Source organism: Pygoscelis adeliae, unplaced genomic scaffold (assembly GCF_000699105.1).
Source record: "Pygoscelis adeliae isolate BGI_AS28 unplaced genomic scaffold, ASM69910v1 Scaffold16, whole genome shotgun sequence".
Taxonomy (NCBI): domain Eukaryota; kingdom Metazoa; phylum Chordata; class Aves; order Sphenisciformes; family Spheniscidae; genus Pygoscelis; species Pygoscelis adeliae.
Genome location: NW_008825162.1, coordinates 3,518 through 11,219, shown reverse-complemented (window position 1 = coordinate 11,219; position 7,702 = coordinate 3,518).

Sequence of the window (7,702 nt, the reverse complement as noted above, 5' to 3'; positions counted from 1 at the left end):
CCCCAGAGGTATGCAATATCACTGTAGAAGAACATCTGTTCCTCTTGTCATACAACTCCCTGCACAGGGAAATTTTGCTAATCACGACAAGTGGGATCCATGAACACTGTTAAAAGCCCGAAATACCTCTGTCCCCCTACTTGAAAGTAACTTGATAAAATAAAATAAAATTTATCTTGAAAACTGCTGCATTGACCTCTGTGAAGATGAACTGTTGTCTTAGAATGCCTGATTATTTCATCCTAGAAATACTATTGTATAGAGAAGTGTAAGACTAACTACTGGCATTTTACTTTTAGTTAACCTGTGCCTAAAAATGGGTTTGATCACTGAAGGTGTTCCTCTGTGGAATGTACAGCAAATAGTAAGGACACTTTGGGTCATTTTCAAATACACGGAACTGTACGCATCTAACCCTAACGTCTTGCAAGTGTGTTAGAGGTAATAAAATGAGTGCAGTTTACCAAACACACTGGACCAAACTGTGCTTTTGTAGCAAAGGGTGTAGAACCATTAATATTTAATGTGCTTGCTCCTATATGACAATCAGCAGGCTGGTTCCAGTCCAAAACAGTGCTGAAGCATTTTGCTGTATCAAACCTGAACTCTAGCTGTTGGAAAAACAAGAACAAATGGCACATGGTTACCCCATTAAAGTTATTCTGACCAATATATTTCTCTTAAATTTAAATGCCTCCAAACTGACTAGTGCCCTTTCCAGATAGAAAGCTAACAGGCTGCCCTTACCAATGTATGCAATAGTCTCAAACTTAAATATAATTTGAACTTGTGTCACACAAAGAACTCTAAAAAAGTTATTGAGAAAGCCTGTTCTGTCTAGTAGGCACTTTACACCACGTTTTGTCCTCCCAAGGCTACCTCCTTGCCTGCTGAGCTGGCTTGATCATACGGAGATACAATATCTCCCTTTAGATTAAATTAATACAACTCTTCAGAATCAAATCTGAATTTTGGAAATAGAAAGGCCAATCCAAGATCAGTGTTACCAGGCTTCCTGTTTTCTGACTGCTTTTTGCCAGCTAATCAATAGCTACAGACAAGATGAAAAGCTGGGATTTGTTTCCTAATTTTCTGCTTCATTAGGAGCTTTCTGCTTCATACAAGCATCGATGAAGGCTTGCGCAATTAGAGGCATCAGAGAATTCCCATGCAGAAGTCTGGAGGTAATGGGGCCTGGCATCCTTTATTCTTTTGGGCATCTGCATTCCCTTTGACTGATGGGTTGGCAAGAGCCGTTATACAACTTTTTGAGAAGGAAAATGCAACTAAATAACAGTATTGCTTAACACTTTTGAGGAAAAAGCAGCATTTTCTTGCTGGATTTTTGAACTATTTATTTTCTGGTGAATAGACTACATTGTATCAGTGCAGGGTGATTACCAAGGTAGTCCAACATATTAATTCTGAGCCCGAGTCTTTTTAATAGTTGTGCAATTACGAAAAGTAGCTGCAATGTCTATGCCAATATGTGATCTGTAGTACAATTCTATCTGAGAAATCACTAATGAATTTTTGGATTTTTTTTCAGATTAGTAATTTCTGTAGGATATTGAAGAGTGCTAGGATTGGTTGATTGATCAGTTGGTCTGTTCCTAGACCAGTGCTCAATTTGGTCATGAACACTGTGTTTTCCATTACTCTCTTCTTTCCTGAGCTGGTTGTGGTGCTTAGTGTTACCAGGACATTAGACTTGAACCTACTTGAACCTACTCACTGGTGCAAGAGATCTCATTAATTTCAAGCAGTGGAAGGTACTTACAACTGTGAATACAGTTCAAAACATTGTTGGTTTTTTTTTCCAGATATGCTGCTTTTAACTGTGAAAGGTAGAAAACACTCCACATATGTCAGAGTTCTGCACGTTTGGGGCCTTTGCACAGGCACCAAGTTTCATGGTAAGGTTCAGACTTTCTAGACCCAGGCCTTCTGTCTTGCACAAAACACACGGGCTTTGTAGCCCTTTAAAACTATTCTTCACTGCAGACACATAGAATCATAGAATGACTGAATGGTGGAGTCTGGCAGGGACCTCTGGAGGTCATCTGGTCAAACCCCTCTGCTCAAGCAGGGCCATCTAGAGCCACGTGCCCAGGACCATGTCCAGACGGCTTTTGCATATCTCCAAGGTAGAAGACCCCACCACCTCTCTGGGCAACCTGTGCCAGTGCTCGGTCACCCTCACAGTGAAAAAGTGTTTCCTGATGTTCAGAGGGAACCTCCCGTGTTTCAGTGTGTGTCCATTGCCTCTGGTCCTGTCACTGAGCACCACTAAAAAGAGCCTGGCTATGTGCTCTTTGCAGCCTCCCTGCAGGTATTTATATACATTGACGAGATCCTCCCGAGCCTTCTCTTCTCCGGGCTGAACAGTCCCAGCTCTCTCAGCCTTTCCTCATAGGAGAGATGCTCCAGTCCCTTCATCATCTCGGTGGCCCTTTGCTGGGCTCTCTCCAGTACGTCCATGTCTGTCTTGTACTGGGGAGCCCAGCACTGGACCCAGCACTCCAGGTGTGGCCTCACCAGTGCTGAGTAGAGAGACCATTCAGCTGCTTTTCTGCAAGGTCATGTTGCTGGCTCATGTTCAACTTGGTGTCCACCAGAACCCCCAGGGCCTTTCCTGCCAAGCTGCTTTCCAGCTGGGCAGCCCCCAGTCTGTACTGGTGCCTGGGGTTGTTCCTCCCCCGGTGCAGGACTTTGCACTTCCCCTTGTTGAACAGCGTAAGGCTCCTGTCAGCCCATTTCTTCAGCCTGTCCAGGTCCTCCTGGATGGCAGCACGACCCTCTGGTGCATCAGCCCCTCCTCCCAGTTTTGTGTCGTCTGCAAACTTGCTGCAGGTACACTCTGCCCCATCATCCAGATCATTAATGAAGATGTTAAACAGGATTGGACCCAGTATTGACCCCTAGGGCACACGGCTCCAACCAGACTTTGTGCCACCGATCACCACCCTCAGGGCCCAGCTATTCAGCCTTTTTTCAATCCACCTCACTGTCTGCTCATTCAGCTGGTACTTCAACAGCTTCTTTATGAGCATCTTGTGAGAAATCCTGCAGTTACTTTTCACCTGCAGTTGACTCCTAAGATATTTTTTTCACCTCTCTAACCACCCGATTCATGTTCTCTGTCAGGGAAATAAAATACGAGTATCCAGGTTTGTAACTCAGCTGTAAGCAGAAGAACAGTTGAAAGTTGAACTTGCAGAAGAAGCTGCTTTGGAAAACCACAGTCCTGAAATGTCCCGGACAGAGCATTCTGAAAGTTGCACAGCAGGCCTGGTATTTAACTAAAACCATTTTTTTTCTTGAAACTTTCTGCCAACTCATCTGAAATTATACGGCCCAGAAAATTTCTCACTAAATAATAGACCAGCAGAAGTGTTTTGCCCTTAACCACTCCTGGTGTTTCCAGTCAGACTAGCATAGCATTTCAACTGGCAGGAAAACTGCTGGAGAAGTCTGACTCTCTTGAAACATCAGCCAGTGAAGTCTTGACTCTTAAGAGTTTATTTCTTGCTAAAAATATGCACAAAGTTTATTCACCCACTAACTGTCACATAAGCCACTAAATCCGACTGAATATACATCTGTGATTGGAGGCTCTTTCTAATCCAGCATGGGCAAAATGCTTTTTTCATAGAAATATGTCACAGGTATGAAGAAAACAAAGAACTTTGTTTCACTGTTGGGCAGTTCAGTCAGTGGAGCCATTCTAGACAGTCAGCTAGCTTGTGATTCTTGCAATATTGTTAAAAAATAAGCCACAACAAAAAAACTCTGTAGAAAACCTCTAATATTCTTCGTTTCTGACCTTCAACCAGTTATTTAACTTCTTTGGTTGGATTTGGATAAGTGTACAATGTGCTGCTTTTCCACCAGAGGGTGATGGAAAGCAAGTCTTTATTAAAATATTTTGTGCTGGTTGCCCCACATATAGCTACGGAAATGGCATTAGGATTTCATGTTTGCCTAATATGAGCTGTATTAAATCAGCTGTATTAAATCAATCAGCTGCCTTGACCATTCCCTGTAAATGTGAAATAAATCCAAAAGGCTAAGACTGGATTCTTAGCACTCATACGTATTCTCAAATGCAACTTTCCAGATGGTGAAACATGTAGCTAAAAATCTTGCATGTTTCACTGGTACAGCCCTGGTAGCATTTGTCTCCGCTCATGAGTGAGCCAGACTATAATTCAGTTCACTTCACACATAATCACTTTCAAACTAGTATATTTAAATAAGAAATGTGAATGCAGTAAGACAGTCACTGCCTTAGGCAGACAGGGAACAGTCTCTGGAAGACAGAATGGCCCATCGCCTCTGCAGTGAGATCTGGGCTAGCTGACACAATTTCTTTCTGTGGGATCAAGTTGTCGGAGAAACTCATTGGACTAAAGATTCATGCTGTTGCTAGCTGCAATGCTGTTTAGGAAGGAGGGGTGGTGGTCTATAGCACAGCTTAGGCCAAATAGTATTTAAAAAGCAATTCACAAAACAGCAACTGTACCTCTTTTTTTAAGTGCATTTTGCGGTTAAGCCACAAGATGGCAGGAACGCAAAATAAATATTTTTGCTGGAGCAGCTGGACTTGAAAGTACGGTCTAAAACCAGATATGATAGAGAAGGGGGCTGATTTTCCGTATTAAAGTGTTGCTAAAGCCTTTCAAAATTTTGAAATCTGTTAGATATTCCTTTAATTAACGTGATCTAACTGCGACTTGCGCTAAACCATAGTACCATATCTTTCTCTTATCTACTGTTTGTGGGTCAGGACAAATATTGCCTATTCTTTTGCTATAGACAGAAAGTAAAAAAGCTCGCCCTGATTATTTCCTTTTTGGATCCCACTGGAATGTGGTGTGTAGGCAAATGAAATGTAGAATAAAGTCTCTTTGCATCTGGAAGAAAAACCATGATTTTCCTGAGTGATAATTAATCCTCAGTTTATGTATTTTATTAGTATACCTTCTAACTCTGCACTTGCAAAAAATCTACCTTCGCATTATTCTCAAAGTTGACTGCAAAACCTGTTAGGAGATTCAAATGCTGACTTTGTTCAGAAGTCATCTTGATGTGACAAATAAAAGGTAGAGGTGTCTTAAAATCACCTTTGTTCTTTATCTGCCTGTGTCATCTGATATTAAGAAATTGCTATAATCTTCTCTGCAAGAGAATTTCAAATGAATGAATTGTGTTCCTCTCCTGGCTAGTCCCTTCAGTGTAATCTTAATGGACTGGTTTTTAAAACATCCTATCTCCTTTTTCAAAAGAAATGGTCACAATTGCATCATTCGCATGGTGTTAGTACCAACAGTGTAATAGTAGCAGTGCATAGCAGTAGTGTCGGTAGTAGTGGTGTACATGGAGTCTTACTGTCAGTTCTCAATTGCTTGGATAGTCCTGTCCCACAAACTCTCTTAAATGCCCCACAGTGACGATTGTAACCCAGAGAAGACATTGTGTGGCACAGTAGTTAATAACGTTCAGGGGGTCTTAAGCATTCTCCCAAGTGTGATAAGCTGAGTAAAAGACCCATATCCAATGACATACATGGTTTTAACCTCTCTCGCCTTATCTGGTTTCTCTGATAGAGTCATCTGTGTCCTCCCCGCATCTTATTGTGGTAGTGGGTCTTCAAATTTGTACATGTTCTAAAGTGCCAGAGAGCTTTTTTCATCTGATATCCCCCCGCCCCGCTGCTGACAATTCAATTATCTTGTCTTAGTGAGCCAGGAAGACCCTCACCAAAAAAGTCTTTATAAATAGTATTTCTTATCTCCAAAAAGATGTTGAACATATTTTGGCCAGGCTTCAATGACACACTCAAGAGCTTTCTTTAGTTTTATCTGTTTGGGAACTTATTGCCTCTTCCTTCTGTCCCTAATCTCCACATTTTCTGCTGCCTTCCCCAGCTGTTTGCCTTCTAACAGGGACGGCTTTTATTTCTAGGACAGACAGCCTTGGTGATGTGCCAATGGCAAAGAGACTTCTTTACTGAGCCAGTCAAGAAGTGCACCACTCTGCAGGTGCAATAGCTGTGTCTTGGCCAAGGACCAAAAGCACAGATCATGGACCATGAGGCAGTGTACAGAAAAACTTTCTCACACACAGGAAATGAGTAGTAGTTTGTGGCTTTGCAGCCTAGTTAAATAGCCATGGTCAGTCTGTGCGTACTTAGTTGCCCTGGTAATAAAAGGAGAAAAGTATAGCTGGGGAAAAAAAATCTTCACCATATTGTTAACTCATGTTTTTTACATACAACACACTTGTTTGTGAGAATGACTGACTGCATTTTCTGCTGTTGAAACGCCGTTTCATGGTACATTAACAGCTGTACCTAAAGCAGTTTTGATTCCTTCCAGACTCGGGCAGCTACTCTAAAGCAGCCTCTTCATTTAAAGCAGTCACTTCATTGTCTTTTCCATGAATTGTCCATGCTTGTAGTGATGTGTGGGAGTAATATCAGCAAGGCATAACTGCTGGATATATGCCTGTTCTAACTCATTATCTCGGTCATGCTAAGGAATTCCTAATTTGGTGTGGGTAGAAGCCTGTTAATAACAAAAGTAACTTCTTCGTGTTAATTGTAAAATCCATCAGGACTGATGCAAGTGTTCCTTGAAAAGAAAGGTATTGCTCAGGTCACAGCCAGAAGATAAGATTCAGATTTAGAAAAGCAAATCTTTTACCACAGCAATAAGAAGACAAAAATAGAAAGCTGAGATTACAGTTCTTTGAAAGGCAGATGTTGGACCAAAGCAAAGACTCTGTAATACATATTAAGATGCCATGATGTTAGACTTCGCCAGGGAGAACTTATAGAAATAACTAGCATTCTTGTTTAGAAGGCTAATTTTTTTTCTAGAAATGTGCTGCACTGAAAGCTTCTTGCCAACTATCTGTGGATTTCCAGCTTCTGGATTGCTGTGGGAACACGTTGTGTTGTGATTTCTGCAATTATACTCTTAAAATCTTAGTCTCTGCCATGTTTCCTTTTTTCTCCCTCCACCCAAAGACAGAGAATGGGTTTAAGGGAGCCAGTTGCTGCAGCCACATGGTGCCAGAGCTGAAGATGCATTTGCTCCTAGCAGTCCTCTCAGTGGTGTTATACCAGCAGCAGAGTTCTGCCATGCTCACTCTCTGCCCACTTAAGCTGCCTACCGCTTCAGCTCCTGTAGGTTTAAGGAAACCATGGGTCAGGCAAAAAAGAGAAACAGTAATGAGTAAATATCAGATTCACTTTCTCTGTGGGTTTCTCTTTTAATTATTTAATTTGCCATGCACCTTGACAGCACTGTAGGTTTTTGTGTTATTTTCCCATAAACACATCCTGAAAAAAACTGTGGCCACACTCTGCTCTGCTTTGGTATAGTCCTGACATTAGCAGAACTGGAAACCCTGTTCCTGCTACATTTGCTTCTACAATGCTTATATTCTTTTACAAGACAATTTGAATATGCTAAATTTGCAGACACTTTTACCATTTTAACTGTGTTTATGTACAGGGCTGCCATCGTCATCAAGATTATTTTTTGTACCACAGTCATGGTTACTGTCAAGAAAAACAAGAGTTCTTTTGACCCTTATGATTTCCAGGCTAGACTGAAATGCTTGGGTTTAGTACTTTCTTTCTGTACAGTGTATGCTCTGAAATACATAACACTCTTGCATTTGCTTCCCAGAA